Raw genomic sequence first — 15471 nt, 5'->3', positions numbered from 1 at the left:
CTGCGAGGTGGATTCAGGAGAGCAGAGTTGCAGCAGAAGCGGTGGATGACGACGGTCATATAGAGGACCTGCGAGGTGGATTCATGGGACAAGGAGAGCAGAGTTGCAGCAGATGCGGTGGTTCAATGACAGTTAGCAGTCCTACTGCACCGTCTGCTGAAAGCAGTATGGCATCCGCATGAAAAAAAGGCACGAAATGATTGTCTGCTGTTGCTTTCACGGAGGGAGGGGTGACTGACGACATGTACCCAAAACCACCCGCGACAAAGTTTTGGTCCCATCAGGCATTGGGAGCTTAACCCAGAATTCCAATGGGCGGCGGAGACTGCGGGAACTATAGGATAGCTACCTACAGTGCAATGCTCCGAAAGTTGACGCTAGCCACAGTACTATGGATGCACTCCGCCAACTTAATGGGGACACACACAATCGACTGTATAAAATTGCTTCCTAAAAAAATCGACTTCTATAAATTCGACCTAATTCCGTAGTGTAGACATACCCTTACTGTGACAAAGAATGGTTAGAGAAAAGTAGTCAGCTTCCAGGAAAAGTGAAAACGAAAAATGAACGACATCCCAAAGCTGTCCCATGAGAATCCATGATCAGCGATGGATCAAAATGGCCCAGAAAGTTCAAGTTGTATTTGAAAAGACCAGACAAAAACCTTCAGTTGAAAGTGTACCCATAGGCTTTGGGCACCCTTTAAATTCTTGTCCCTCCCTATCCACACCAAATGAGTCCCATCAGAACTGAGCCCCAGCCAGGTGCACTATAGCTCATAGTAACACAAGTATGCAATTTACATATTAGACATGTCTATGTACAGGAGGAATGGGAGGTGGCCATTATTTAAGAAGGAGAAGATGATATACCTGGTAATTAAAGACTGCACTTGCAGAAAATTGCGCTCTTTGAATTTATATCTGTTGAAGTTATTCACATTCTTACCACAAGTTAGATACAAACCAGTTCTGATGCCTGATCATTTTTCCAAGTGCACTGCAAGCCCATGTCCTCTTGGCTTGTTGTCCATATGCTTCCTCTTCAGGTTAGATAAACCAAACTGCTCTCTGAAGCTGCACTGAGCGTGTCTAAGACGGTCCAATATTGGATTCTTCTCTCTAAAACCAATAGAAATAAAAGAAAAATCAGTGTTGTGTTTAAACAAGAATGGACCTGAATAAACTGTCTCTAAGAGCTGTCCAAAATAAAACAGTGTATCAGTAATGCCAAGAGGAAAACTTCATTCTTGTAGGATGAAGACATGGCCTCTACAATTATGCTCTACAACTCTACCTACATACAGGCGAGCATATCCAATATTAGCTATTCTTCTTTCACTCTTAAGTAGAAGCATACAAGTCCAAGGTAGAAAAGATTTATTAGATCATCTAGTCCAATACCTGATAGCACAGAATTGTTCTCCACAATATATTTTGTTCTACATTTTCCAGTCCAATATAAATAATCACTGGTAAGGTTGGACAGGACACAAAAATTGGGGAGGTGGTAAATAATGAAGAGGACAGGTCACTAATACAGAGTGATTGTTTGCTTGAGCCCAATTCACCAATCTGTGTTTCAAAATGGCTAAAATATAAATGTATACATTTAGGAAGAAAGAATGTAGGCCAGAATTACATGATGGGGCACTCTATCCTGTGAAGCAGTGACTCTGAAAAAGATTTGGGGGTCATGGTGACTGATCAGCTGCACAGGAAGTCCCAGTGCAATGTTGTTGCCAAAAGAGCTAATGCTATCCCAGAATGCATAAACAGGGAAACCTCAAGTTGAGAAGAGAGTTTATACCTTTGTATTCAGAACCATTGTGACTGCTGCTAGAACAGTGGTTTTCAAACTGCGGGTCGTGACCCAGTACTGGGTCATGGAATGTAAGGCACTGGGTGGCGGCGGCTCTGGTCAGCACCACCAACCGGGCCATTAAAAGTCCTGTCGCTAATGCTGCCCATCGAAGGCAGGCTAGTCCCTACCAGTTCTGAAACCGCGCTGCGCCCTGGAAGCGGCCAGCAGCAGGTCTGGCTCCTAGGTGGGAGGGCCATGGTGCTCCGTGCGCTGCCCCCACCCTGACCACTGGCTCCGCACTCCCATTGGCCAGGAACCAGCCAATGGGAGCTGGGGGTGAGTGGTGCCTGCAGGCAAGAGCCGCGCAGAGCCTCTTGCACGCCTCCGCTTAGGAGCCAGACCTGCTGCTGGCTGCTTCTGCTTCCTTGGCGGCCCCACTGCACCGCTGACTGGGAGCTGCTGGAGGTAAGCCAGTGCCCCAATCCCCTGCAGCCCCCCCAAACCTGGAGCCCCTTCCTGCACCCCAAACCCCTCATCCCCGGCACCACCCCAGAGCCTGCACCCCCAGCCCAGAGCCCTGACCCCCTCCCACACCACAACCCCCTGCCCCAACCCAGAGCCCCCCCCAACCCTGAACCTCTCATTCCCAGCCGCAGCCCTCACCCCTGCACCTCAAATCCTCTGCCACAGCCCATAGCCCCTTCCACACCCCAAACCCCTCATCCCCAGCTCCATTGCGTCGCAGGCGTCAACAATTTTCTTCAACTAGGTCGCCAGAAAAAAAGTTTGAAAACTTCTGTGCTAGAATACTGCATCCAGTTTTGGTACCCAAAATTCAGTAAGGGTACTGATAAATTGGAGAGGGTTCAGAGAACATCAACAAGAATGATTAAAGATGTTTTCTGATCCTTATAATGATAGTCAAGGAGCTCATTATATCTACCTTACAGTCAATAAGTTTAAGGCCAGAAGGGACCACTAGATCATCTACTTGGTATAACACAGGCCACTAGCACCCACACATTAAGCCCAACAACTTAAATTAGAGCCAAGTATTACTAGCCACAGATGGGTCAGGTGTTCTGTGGGGGGCAGTCAGGGGGCGGGAAGTGGGAGGGGGAAGATGGGGGGGTCAGGCTGTTTGGGGAGGCACAGCCTTCCCTACCCGGCCCTCCATACAGTTTTGGAACCCCAATGTGGCCCTCAGGCCAAAAAGTTTGCCACCCCTCCCCCGAGTTAGACCCTGAGCATGTGAGCAAGAACCAGCCAGGCAAGGACCTGAGAGAGAATTCTCTGTACCACCTCAGCAGTCTGTCCTACTCCATGCAATGTCCCATATACAGCCGTGGCCATCCGTGATGCTTCTGAGGAAGGAGATTAAAAAAAAACAGAATGGGGCAGGGGAAGGGGGAATTCCTTCCCGACCCCTGCAAGAAGCCAGCTAAAACCCTGAAGTATGAGCTTTTAGGAACACAAGACAAACAGGAAGTGAACCACATGGCTGCGGAGCTCAGTTCCCCCTAAGCTGCGTGGCCATGTGCACAGTAGCCTATTAAGCATGGCACAGGCACTCAGGTTGCGGGGGGGAAAGGCGTGTCTCCCTCATCCCCGGACCTGCTGCAGCCGGGGGAGAGGCGCCTCTCCCTGCTGGCCCCAGCCCAGCCCAGCCCCGGAGCTGCTGTGGGCAGAAAATAGGTGTCCCTCCACCAGCCCAAACCCAACCTGGACCTGCCGCGGCTGGGGGAGAGGCGCCCCTCCCCTGGCCCCAACCCAGCCCCAGCCTAGACCTGCCGTGGGGAGGGGGGGAGGGGGAAGGCGCTCCTTCCCCAGCCCCAACCCAGCCACAGCTCTGGAACTGCCACAGCAGGGGGAGAGGCGCCTATCCCCCCCAGCCCAGGTGCTGCTGCTGCTGCTGCAGGGAGAGAGAGCTGGGGGAGTCCTTTCCCCCCACCATAGCCCCAGGGCAGCCTGCACCACAGACCCCTCATTTCTGGCCCCACCACCAGCCAGAGCCCTCACCCCACGCACCACAACCCTCTGCCCCAGCGCTGAGCCCCCTCCCATACTCCGAACCCCTTGGCCCCATCCCTTTACATGAATTTTGTTATGTGCATCAATATGGAGGTGATGTGGCACACATAACCTTTATATTGGTGCACATAAAATTCATTTCACATATGTGAGAAAAATTAAAGGGAACACTGCTTCTGAGCCCTGCCCCCTGCCATCACAAGCAATCCCATCATACAATCCCACTCAAATTTGTCTAGCTCTCTGAAAACTAATTAAGTTGTTTGCCCACATAACTCCTATTGGGAGGCTGACCCAGAACCGAACAAATTTGATGGTTAGACAGCTTTTTCTGGTTTCCAGTCTGAATTTATTCATTGCCAGTTTATATCCATTTTTTCTTGTGCCAACATTGTCCTTTAGCTTAAATAGCTCCTCACCATCCCTGGTATTTACTCCCTGATATATTTACAGAGAGCAATTATATCTTTTCTCAGCCTTCTTTTGGCTAGATTAAACAAGTTCGACCAGCCTCTTCCCATAAAATGAGCCCTTCATTCCCCTCATCATCCTACTCGCTCTCCTCTGCACCTGTTCCAGTTTAAATTAATCTTTCTAGAACATTGGAATCTATATACAATTTTAGTTACCAAACAAGGTCTTACCAGTGCCTTGTACAATGGCACTAATAGCTTAACAAAGCAAAGGTTTAGGAGTGACTTGATTATAGTCTGTAAGTACCTACACAGGGAACAAATATTTACTAATGGGCTCTTCAATCTAGCGGACAAAGGAACAACATGATCTAATGGCTGGAAATTGAAGCTAGACAAGTTCAGGCTGGAAATAAGATCAATTGTTGATGGTAAAAGTAATTAACCACTGGCACAATTTACCAATGGTCATGGTAGATTCTCCATCACTAACAATTTTTAAATCAAGATTGGATGTTTTTCCAAAAAGATATGCTCTAGGAATTTTTTGGGGGGGATGTTGGGGGGAATCCTATGGCCTGGGTTATACCAGAGCTCAGAGTCACAATGATCCCTTCTGGCCTTGGAATATATGAATACGTGTCCTAGGTAATGGAGCTTACAGCACTTTCCTTGAAAGAATATGCCACATCAAATGGATTTTAGAAATTACATTTTTTCCATTCATTCATTACTAAATTTTCTCTTTCTTAATTATATTCTATCGCACCTGGTTATATCCCAGTGTACAACCCTAAACTATTAGTCTCCTTCCTTTGTGTTTACACCTTTCAAACACTTGTAGAAAACTATCATGTTCCCATTATCTACAGATAGCACTAGTTCCTAGAAAAAAGTCAAAGTTCCTCCAAGCCAATGGCTCATTTGGCTGATGCAGTTAAGGCATGACAGTTTCAGAACATAATAAATTTTGGATACAATCATCTCAAAAATGGACTGTTCTTACTCCTACAAACACACATCAGACAAAGACCTCTTCACAGTAGACCTAGTACTAATAATTAAGGTCCTCCAACCCTTAGTTGCTCCCCCCCACGCACACTCAGATGTGTGGGGAAATTATTTTTTTTGTTTGTGTAAAAATAAAACTATGTTATAAAAGGAAAAAAAGCCTTCTTTCAGAACAGCTTTAATTACCAAAATCTCTGCACTGGGTATAGATATAGAAGATGGGACTCAGTGACTCTAGCACAATTTTGTTGCTGTGGTCAGAGACTTTATTTCTAAAAGACAAGTGCCTACGGCCCTTATCCTGCAAAGACATGGGGATCTGCTTAACTATGCATTGTGCATATCCCCATTGAAATCAAACTACTCCCACAGTATGTCAAGTCATTGGAGAATCAGATCACAGGTGTGTTTACATATTTTGAAACTGAAAATATTATATAGTACTAAACCTACTTCAAGTCTGAATACTTGGATTTACACTAAATTGACTTTATAGGACTTTAAATCTTTCTAACATAAACAGACTTTATATAACAAATCATAAGGTATTTGGAGGTTTGTAACAACATTATTATTTTAAGAGAAAATATAAAACCGGAACAAACACCTTTAATTATGACTTGGGAGAGACTGAAATCTGTTCAGTCAGAAGCAAAAACTTTACTTGCAGAACAATTTCCATTCCCGCACCCCTTCGTGTGTTAGCTTTCTGTGACTATTCTACAAAGTTAATACACTGACAGGAATGTTTTCTGAAACAGGCAGCTTTAAAATGAATATTGCAAAATATTCACAGAATGTGAACTGTGAATTTGTAATTGTGAACATTCACACTAGAATCCTGGTTCTAAGTGTTACATTCCGCTAAGACTGAGAACAGAAACACACAACATGAGCTGTGTTTATGTAAAACAGTTCAAATTACAAAAAAAACAAACGAGGAGTACTTGTGGGATCTTAGAGACTAACAAATTTATTTGGGCATAAGCTTTTGTGGGCTAAAACCCACTTCATCGGATGCACGCAGTGGAAAATACAGTAGGAAGATACACACACACACACCATGAAAAAATGGGTGTTGCCATACCAACTGTAACAAGTCGCAATTCTCCAACATAAAAAACTTCAAAAAACAGACTCCAATGAGAAACTGCAGAATTGGAAGAGTCATTACACAAAGTACAATGTATTTCCCCATGCTAATTTTTCCCCCTACTGTTACTCACACCTTCTTGTCAACTGTTTGAAATGGGCCATCCTGATTATCACTACAAAAAGTTTTTCTTCTCCTGCTGATAATAGCCCACCTTAATTAATTGGTCTCATTAGAGTTGGTATGGCAACACCCATTTTTTCCATGTTCTCTATGTATATATATATTCCTACTGTATTTTCCACTGCATGCATCCGATGAAGTGGGTTTTAGCCCACAAAAGCTTATGCCCAAATAAATTTGTTAGTCTCTAAGGTGCCACAAGTACTCGTTTCTTTTCTGATACAGACCAACACGGCTATCACTCTGAAACCAGTTTGAATTATAAATACTGAATACTCACAATGAACTGTTCATAAACAAGCTACAGATCAAGTTTTATTTGAAGACATAGTTCACCATATAATTGTGAACTATGAATGTCTCCACTCACCTGCAGACAATTGAAATAAATTTATTCATTACAATTTTTTTGATCTTCACTAATTATGAAAATGGAAAATTAAAAATATAATAAGAAAAGCAATTTCTTAATTCCCTTGTCAACTTAAAGTTGTTTAAATCTCTCCCCTCAGGACACAGCAAACAATAAGAAGCCAGGAAACCATAAATTAAAGAGAAACTTCATATCTGACACAGAAAAAAGCAACATAAGAAAGCGATTTAAAAACAAAACAAAACCAGGTCACTTTGGAGAGTACTTTATCTCAGGAACAGCTTGACCTAATGTCCCCAAATTTACATCACCTCAAGACCTCAACTGGCACTCAATTTTCATGTCCTATGCCAGCATTGCACTAATGTACAATAATACTTTCTCTAATACTGTCATAACCAAACAGCTAAGGGTAGCCTAGAATTCCTCCTTACCTGTAAGGGGTTAAGAAGCTCAAATAACCTGCTTGGCACCTGACCAAAAGGACCAATGGGGAAAGAAGATACTTTCAAATCCAGGGGGGGGTTGTGTGTTCTCTTGGTAAGCAGAGAAGCATCAGGTCAGAAAACTCCTCCTATAAACCATCCTAAAATGAGTCTCAATACTGCAAAAAGTGTAAGTAAATAAGACAAGGCACGTTAGATTAGGTTTTGTTTTAGCTTGTGAATTTTCCCTGTGCTAAGAGGGAGGTTTATCCCTGTTTTTTGTAACTTTAAAGTTTTGCCTAGAGGGGAATCCTGTGTTTTGAATCTGATTACCCTGTAAAGTTACCTTCCATCCTGATTTTACAGAGGTGCTTCTTTTACTTTTTTTTTTTCTTTCTAATAAAGTTCTGTTTTTTAAGAATCTGGTTTACCTATTTGGTTGGTATATTATTCTCAAGCCTTCCCAGGAAGGGGGTGTAGGGCTTGGGGGGATATTTTGGGGGAATAGGAATTCCAAGTGGTCCTTTCCCTGATTCTTTGTCTAAATCACTTGGTGGTGGCAGCATACTGTCCAAGGACAAAAGGATTTGTCCAAGGACAAAGGATTTAGGGAAGTTTTTAACCTAAGCTAGTAGAAATAAGCTTAGGGGGCTTTTGTGCGGTCCCCACATCTGTACCCCAGAGTTCAGAGTGGGGAGGAAACCCTGACAAATATTTTTCAAACAATACTACCCTCAACACACTCATCCAAGAACTGACTGATTCTACCTTCATTGCATTCATGACAGAACAGCACAAAATGTCTCTCTACATCTATTGTATAAAGCATAGTTGTAGTCATGTTGGTCCCCAGGATATTAGAGACACAAGGCACGTGAGTAATATCTTTTAATGGACCAACTTCTGTTGGTGAAAGAGACAAGCTTTTGAGCTACAAAGAGCTTCTTCTTTAGGTCTGGGAAATGTATTCAGAGTGTCACAGCTAAACAAAGGTGGAACAGCTTATTTAGCATAAGTAGTTAGCACATATTTCAAGGGACCATTCAAGGTGAAGTGGTCCGTTAACACCTCTCCAGACATGGTGGGGTGAAGATAAGTGGGTTATAGATTGTTGTAATAAACCACAAATACAGAGTCTCTGTTCAGTCCATGATTTTTAGTATCTAGCAATGTTATGAATTTAAGCTTCCAGGCTTGTCTTTTTAATATTTGGTGCAGGTTTCCTTTCAGCTTAAGGACAGAGGTCAGATTTAGCATGATCACTTTGTGAAAAGCATTCAACCACAGGTGATGAGGTGTTTTTGTTGTTTATCATTTTTCTGTGTGAGTTCATTCAAGAGCATAGTGATTGTCTAGTTTCACCCACACATATTTGTTATAGGGTCATTCAATGCACTGGATGAGGTATACCACTTGTGATAGGGATATGTAGAACTGTAGCAGACTGCTGACTCACTGGCGTGGTGCCTCCTGCTGGTCAGTCTGAGAATTAGCTCATCCAGCTCAGGAGCGCCCTCCTCTGGCTGAATTCTCGCCCTCGCTTACATGCCCTGTTGTCTCCACCATCTCCGGCCCCGTGTCCTTCCCCGACCCTGTTGCCCCTTACCTTGGGGTGCTGCCCCACAGCAGTGCCCCCACACTCTGGGTCTCCCCTCCCAGGGGAACCCCAACCCCCCTATAACCACCTTGCCTCAGTGGCTACTGCCAGTTGTCATCTAGCCCCTTCTCTCAAGGGCAAACTGCAGTCTGAAATGGCCACTCATCACTGGCGAGGGGGTTTGACCTGCTGCCTTTTCTTGGCCTGGCTGCCTCCCTGCAGCCCTAGGACCTCCTCAGGCCTTTACTGCAAGGCCTCAGCCAGGGAGGTCGCCAGGCCAGAGCTCCCCAACTCAGCCTGCCCTTTCCCAGTACTGCTCTGTCCAAGGTACCCCTGTCTCTGCCAGGCAGCTCGGCCCTTCTTGCTCCACTGCTTGAGCAAGACTCACTTCCTTTTCCCCAGGAGCCCTTCCTATACCGGCCCTGCTGGGCCCTAATTGGCTGCCTCAAGCCCATTCGTGATTGGCTCCCTGGGGCAGCCCTTTCCCAGGGCTGTTTTTAACCTCTTCCAAACCGGAGGGGGTGACTGCCCCGCTACAAGGACCCATAGATCTTGAAAGGTGTATTGATCATCATAGCAGTGGAGTCTCAAATACAGTATTTACAAGATAATGGACAACACTCAGGAATCCAACCCAAACATCGTCAAACTCATCCATTGCATCCTTTATCATTTTACATTCAGTGACTAACACTTTTTCCAAACCATGGGAACAGCCAGGGGTACAAGGATGGCTCCCCAATATGCCAACTTCTTCATGGGCCACCTTGAAGAATTTCTGGACAAATGCACCATAAATCAATGATATGCCTTAGATATATCAAGGATATTTTCATCCTCTGGACACAGGATTTAAACTCCCTCACAGATTTCCACCACAACTTCAACAACCCCAGCCATCCACTAAACCCTTTTTAGAACACTCCCACGCTAGCATTAACTTCCTGGACACCATGATCAGCTTCAACAATGGAGCCCTACAGACAACTATATAAAAGAAATCCAACGATCACCAGACCTACCCTCATGGGTCCAGTATCCACCCCTAACACACCAAGAAATCTGTTCACTACAGCCAGGTACTCAGATACTACAGAACATAATCCAAGGAGAAAGTCCAGGATAAATACCTTAATAAACTTAAAACCACCTTCATTAAATAAGGACACTCAACCAGAGAAAGAAAAGGAGTACTTGTGGCACCTTAGAGACTAACAAATTTATTTGAGCATTATAAATTTGTTAGTCTTTAAGGTGCCACAAGTACTCCTTTTCTTTTTGCGGATACAGACTAACATGGCTGCTACTCTCAACCAGAGAAGTAGATCGCATCATGGAATAAGCCACCGAAATATCGCAAGAGAACTTGATTCAACACAGAAATAAACCCCCTCCAACCACACACCTCTACTTGTCACCTACCACCTCACGCTGGACCCCATATGGAGTAGCATCCAACAATTACACCCATATTTGATAGGGACAACATCCTGAAAGAAATCTTTCCTAAATCTCCTCTTCTGGCTTTCAAACAACCCCCACTCCAACCTCATTATCAGAAGCAAACTCACCACAGACAAGGGTACACCAATTCAAAGTGGCACCAGACCCTGCCAGAACAGATGCAAAACCTCTAGGCATAATTCCACTGCTGCGATGAGCCACACCTTCACAACACACCTTTCAAGATTCATGGTCCCACACATGGCCTGACATAACAAAAGGTACGATTAAAATGTAATTATTTTGGTGCAAGTCTGTGTATGGATACTCCTATTTTGGAATAAAATTGGCTGCAGTCAGCAATAAACTGACTTAAATTGAGTGATCACACACAGACTTGCACCAAAATAACTATATCCGTTTTAATTCACACAAGTATAAAATGAGTGACAAAGAGTGGGTAAAACAAGCAGATGAGGGAAGCACAAGTTAACGAGACAATAGTATGTGAGCTCCTTGAAAATGTGGACAATTTGCCACTCAAAGGAGATTATCAACCACAGAGGTCATTATGATCTTTGACTCATACTATTGGTAAAAAAAAAAAAAAAAACACTCGCAGAAAGACAGAAGAGGCATTACTGAGGGCACGTCTACACTTGCAAAGTTACAGCGCCGGCAGTTACAGCACCACTCAGAGAGCGCCAAAGGAAAACTGCTGTTGTGTGTTCCCACTGACAGCTGCCTGTGCAATAGCATGTTCACACTTGTGGCACTATTCGGAGCAGTGCACTCTGGGCAGCTATCCCACAGAGCACCTCTTTCTCTTTTGCCGTTAAGACTTGTGGGAAGGCGGAAGGGGTCATGGGGCATCCTGGGTCCTGTCCCAATGCCCCGTGATGCATTGCTTCAGATCCCAGCAATCCCTCTGATTCCGTCTGCATTTGGCGCCATCTTTTAATGGTTTCTGTACTGCGCGCCCTGCCCCTTTCAGGCTGCAGGAATGGATCCTGACCTGTTGACCAGTAAGCTGCTTGCACTGACCAACACGTCACTAGTGGCCGTGGAATTACTCCTTAAACTACAAAGGCAAGAGGAGTGCAACATCGATCTCAACACGCATACTAGCTACGACACGAGATTGCTTGTAGCATTCACAGAGGTGCTGACCACAGTGGAATGCTGCTTTTAGGCTCGGGAAACAAGCACTGAGTGGTGGGATCACATCGTGATGCATGTCTGGGATGACGAGGAGTGGCTGCAGAACTTTTGCACATTCATGGGACCGTGTGACGAGTTTGCCCCAGCCCTGGAGTGCAAGGACATGAGAATGAAAGCTGTCCTGCCATTGGAGATGCACATGACGATTGCACTGTGGAAGCTGGCTACTCAGGACTGCTACCAAATCGGTCACTAACCAGTTTGAAGTGGGAAAGTTGACCGTTGGAGTCGTGTTGATGGAAGTGTGCAGGGCCATTAATTGCATCCTGCTCCAAAAGACAGTGACTCTGGGCAATGTGCATGAATTGTGGATGGCTTTGCACAAATGGGCTTCTTGAACTGTAGAGGAGCAACTGACGACATGCACATTCCAATTCTGGCACCACACCACCTAGCCACAGAGTACATTAATCGCAAGGGGTATTTATCAATGGTTCTCCAGGCGCTTGTGCATCACCGTGGGCATTTCACAGTAATTAATTCAGGCTGGTCCGGAAAGGTGCATGATGCACTCATGTTTTGGAGCACAAGTCTGTTCAAGAAGCTGCAAGCAGGGACTTTCTTCCCTGACCAGAAGATCACCATAGGGGAAGTCAAAATGCCCATTGTGACCCTGGGAGACCACGCCTATCCCTTAATGCCCTGGCTTATGAAGCTATACACAGAGCAACTTGACAGCAGCAAGGAGCAGTTCAACAACAGGCTGAGCAAGTGCAGAATGACTATAGAGTGTGCATTTGGCCATTTAAAAGCCCGCTAGCGATGCCTGTATGGGAAGCTGGACATGGCCGATGACAATATATTCCTATGCTTATAGCCGCCTGCTGTACACTCCATAATATTTGTGAAGGGAGGGGTGAAAGCTTCATTCAGGGCTGGACCGCAGAGGCTCAGTGCCTGGAGGCTGAGTTTGAACAGCCAGAGACCAGGGCTATTAGAGGGGCACAGCATGGGGCCATAAGGTTCAGGGATGCTTTGAGGCAGCAATTTGAAGCTGAAAGCCACTAATATTTGTTGCTATGCTCGGGACTGCAGTGCTTGTAATGCTTGGAGGTGATTGGTGTACATGATGCAAGAAGGGACCTTAACATAATTGTATGTTGCTTTGCAGTGCTCTTTTTGCTTTCACTTAATAGAATAAAGATTGCTTTCAAACCAACACAGTTCTTTTATTGAAAAACAACCAGAGAGTCTCAAACAAAAAAAAAAAATCAGCAGCAGGGAGGGGGATGGAGGAAGGGAGGTCTCAAGAGGAGAAGGGGTCCCGGGATGGCTACAGATTTGTGTATGTCCAGGGATCATACCCAACCTTCTCCTTTGGAGTATGATGTAGCGCGTGCTGTACTTCAGCAGGGCCAAACTGCAGAGGGATGGGTGTTGAGTGCAGTGGGTAGTGGGAGTCCACACTGCTGGACTGTGAGGAGGGAGCAGTGGAATGCTGTGGGTAGAGAGTGGAGCCAGGAGGTTGATAACAGTGTGTTGGCGATGTGTGTGGGGGCACATGGGAAAGAGTTTTGTAACAGAGGCTGCAGGGGAGGGTGGGCACTGCTGAAGAGCTAGTATCACCTGGAGTGTGTCTGCTTGGCACTCCATAACTGTTAAGAGCCGTTCCGTGGCTTCTTTCTGGTGTGCCGCATTCTCCTTTAGGTCCCCTCTTCTCACTGTCCTGCCACTCCTTCAATGCTTTTTTCTTGGCGGCAGACTGCATCATAACCTCACGCAGAAAGTCCTCTTTAGTTCTTCTTGGATGCTTTCTAATTCTGCGCAGCTGTTCTGCCGCCGATAATAAAGAGAGAGACTGTGCTCCCAAGGTCAACTCTGTGAAGTTTAAATGCAACATTTTACAGAAGCAGTATTGTTTCCAACACAGAAAACACTGTTTCAGTGCTTTAAAACGCAGCCAGTACTCACATACCTGTCATTAACTGGCTGACCTCAGGCAAGCACACATGAGCCACAAGACCCCCAAAATGGTGAGTAGCTGCAGGGGCAGGGTAAATCACTGTTCCCAGACCCTGCTGTACAATGGGCTCTTGGGAACCTGGAGAGAGTCAGCACTGTAGGGTGGGCCTGATAATTATTCCTGTCACCACACTTTCCACAGGAGGGGATCATAATGAACAATATCTCGCTGCTGAGGGTGAGCAGGGAATCAAGGGAGGGTCTTCTCCAAGCCTGCGGCTTCCACCCTAGCGCCTATGCGGCTCGCCTGTGTGAAGCGATGATCCCCCCACCTGTCAAGGCAAAGTGGCACGGGAAAGTTACCGTTAATGGGGCATGAAACAAAGCAGCTCTGCTGAGGAACCTGCGGCAGCGGATTGCCCAGTATCTCCACGAGATTTTCCTGGAGATCTCTGAAGGAGATTCCCATGAAGTGAGGGAGTGTATCAACAGCCTGTTCCACCACTCAGGCTAGGCATGAGGTGGGAGACAAGCCTGCTTTCTGCAAAGCTCCTGCCCCCAACAACTCGCTTCAGCAATTCCCAAAATCAGATCCACTTACCAGGGGCCTTCTCTCCTCTTTGCACTTCGCCAAGCTCTGGCTGCTGTGACTCCTAGGCTCCTCCAGGGTAGGAAAGAAAACCTGACTGCATGTATCTCTGGCCTCCGAGTCATCCTCTGCCTCTGGGTCCCTCTCCCCCTCTTTGTCCAAGATTGCCCCCTCCTGGCTCGGTCCACTCTCGACTGGCACGCAAGCCAATGAAGTATCCACAGGGTCCTCCACAGTGGAGGTGGGGTCACCACCGAGTATCGCATCCAGCTCCTCGTAGAGCCAGCAGCTCATGGGCACAGCACTGGAGCGGCGGTTTGCCTCCTGCGCCTTCTGGTAGGTGTTCCGCAGCTCCTTCACTTTGACCCTGCACTGCAGTGTGTCCCGGTCATGGCTCCTTTCTGTCATACATCTAGAAATCTGTCCATAGGTATCATAATTCTGACGGCTGAAGCGCAGCTGGGACTGCACAGCCTCCTCTCCCCAAATACCGATGAGGTCCAGCACTCAGCATTGCTCCAAGAGGGGGATCACCTGGTGCATGGAGCAGGCATGGCCACCTAGAAAGATGTGCTGAGACCACTGCATGCATCACAGAGCAAACAGGAAGGGGACTTTCAAATTTGCAAAGGAATGTATGGGGTGAGGCCAACAGTTGGTCAACCTGAGTGCAGGGCAGTAGAGCTCAAACCAATGGCCAGAGAGGTGAGAACAGGCATTGAGGGACACCTCCCGGAGGCCAATCGCAGCACTGTAATCACCACGGTGTCTACACTGGCACCGCAGCGCTGTAGCCCCGGTGCAGAAAGCTCCAAGCCTCTCCGAGTGTTTTGTTTTGTTTTTAAGAAGAACGCTACTCTGCGCAGTTTCTGCGCACTAAGTGGCTTGGCAGCATCTACATCTTGGGAGTTACAGTGCTCAAAGCTGCTTTACTGTGCACAAACTTGACAGTGTAGACAGGGCCTGAGATAAACCTGATTATACTTCCTACAGTAGTGTACCTACTCTAGCTGGAAGGAATTTTACTTAAGAATTATAAAAAGTTATGAGATGGTATCACTATAATTTGGGTTACTGCATTAACTGCAACAAGGAGATGGCAAATGGAGTTTCTTGAAAATGAAATTAGAATCAGAATAAAATACTCAGAATGTATACTACTATATTTTAACGGGCTCATTTGGATTAGATGGAACTTGAGAAAGGTCTGTAACAAATTATTTTAAATATAAATATCAACGTAGGTTTTTATCTAAAAATGTCAAGAATCTGAATAGCCCAATGAAAAAGAAAAGTTGTTAATCAAGGGAAAGAACAGGTGATTACAGTACACCACACCCTTAAGTGTCTCAAGAGGGAAAATGGAGTATAAAGATCAAGCTTT

General features: G+C 45.8%; 1 protein-coding gene across 6 annotated transcripts in view; it reads right to left on the bottom strand.

The window, feature by feature from the left end:
* The window catches only part of MAP3K13 (mitogen-activated protein kinase kinase kinase 13), a 140568-nt gene that overhangs the window by 97539 nt on the left and 27558 nt on the right, over positions 1-15471 (bottom strand). For all 6 annotated transcript variants that reach the window (XM_077826624.1, XM_077826628.1, XM_077826627.1 and 3 more), the window contains one exon: positions 970-1124. The gene's annotated coding sequence lies outside the window, so the exon portion shown is untranslated. The remainder of the gene's footprint in view (positions 1-969; positions 1125-15471) is intronic.

This window comes from Eretmochelys imbricata, chromosome 9 (assembly GCF_965152235.1).
Source record: "Eretmochelys imbricata isolate rEreImb1 chromosome 9, rEreImb1.hap1, whole genome shotgun sequence".
Lineage (NCBI taxonomy): Eukaryota > Metazoa > Chordata > Testudines > Cheloniidae > Eretmochelys > Eretmochelys imbricata.
This window is presented reverse-complemented; position numbering and strand designations above follow the sequence as displayed.